Below are 1,425 nucleotides of genomic sequence, written 5' to 3'. Positions count from 1 at the left end.
GAGGGGGATGGGTTGAGGGGAATGGGGAGATGAGGAGGGGGTGGGTTGAGGGGGATGGGGAGATGAGGAGGGTGATGGGGAGGGGGATAGGTTGAGGGGGATGGGGAGTTGAGGGGATTGGGTTGAGGAGGGATGGGGAGATGAGGAGGGGATTGGGTTGAGGGGGATGGGGAGATGAGGAGGGGGATGGGTTGAAGAGGGATGGGGAGATGAGGAGGGGGATGGGTTGAGGAGGGATGGGGAGATGAGGAGGGGGATGGGTTGAGGAGGGATGGGGAGATGAGTAGGGGGATGGGGAGTTGAGGAGGGGGATGGGTTGAGGGGGATGGGGAGATGAGGAGGGTGATGGGTTGAGGGGGATGGGGAGTTGAGGAGGGGATTGGGTTGAGGGGGATGGGGAGATGAGGAGGGGGATGGGAGATGAGGAGGGGATTGGGTTGAGGGGGATGGGGAGATGAGGAGGGGGTGGGTTGAGGGAGATGGGGAGATGAGGAGGGGGGTGGGTTGAGGGGGATGGGGAGATGAGGAGAGGATTGGGTTGAGGGGGATGGGGAGATGAGGAGGGGGTGGGTTGAGGGAGATGGGGAGATGAAGAGGGGGATGGGTTGAGGGGGATGGGGAGATGAGGAGGGGGATGGGTTGAGGGGGATGGGGAGATGAGGAGGGGGATGGGAGATGAGGAGGGGATTGGGTTGAGGGGGATGGGGAGATGAGGAGGGGGTGTGTTGAGGGAGATGGGGAGATGAGGAGGGGGATGGGTTGAGGGGGATGGGGAGATGAGGAGGGGGATGGGTTGAGGGGGATGGGGAGATGAGGAGGGGGATGGGTTGAGGGGGATGGGGAGATGAGGAGGGGGATGGGTTGAGGGGGATGGGGAGATGAGGAGGGGGATGGGTTGAGGGGGATGGGGAGATGAGGAGGGGGATGGGAGATGAGGAGGGGATTGGGTTGAGGGGGATGGGGAGATGAGGAGGGGGTGGGTTGAGGGAGATGGGGAGATGAGGAGGGGGATGGGTTGAGGGGGATGGGGAGATGAGGAGGGGGATGGGTTGAGGGGGATGGGGAGATGAGGAGGGGGATGGGTTGAGGGGGATGGGGAGATGAGGAGGGGGATGGGTTGAGGGGGATGGGGAGATGAGGAGGGGGATGGGTTGAGGGGGATGGGGAGATGAGGAGGGGGATGGGAGATGAGGAGGGGGATGGGTTGAGGGGGATGGGGAGATGAGGAGGGGGATGGGTTGAGGGGGATGGGGAGATGAGGAGGGGGATGGGTTGAGGGGGATGGGGAGATGAGGAGGGGGATGGGTTGAGGGGGATGGGGAGATGAGGAGGGGGATGGGTTGAGGGGATGGGGCGGTGTTTATCCGGGGCCGCATGTGACGTCATCCCGCGTGGCGTCAACGCGCAACGAGGGGCGGGGCGTAT

The sequence above is a fragment of the Chiloscyllium plagiosum genome, unplaced genomic scaffold (genome assembly GCF_037043375.1).
Source record: "Chiloscyllium plagiosum isolate Xiang-an unplaced genomic scaffold, Cpla_swu_hap1 HiC_scaffold_8, whole genome shotgun sequence".
Classification (NCBI taxonomy): domain Eukaryota; kingdom Metazoa; phylum Chordata; class Chondrichthyes; order Orectolobiformes; family Hemiscylliidae; genus Chiloscyllium; species Chiloscyllium plagiosum.
Note: the sequence above shows the minus strand (reverse complement) of the source record.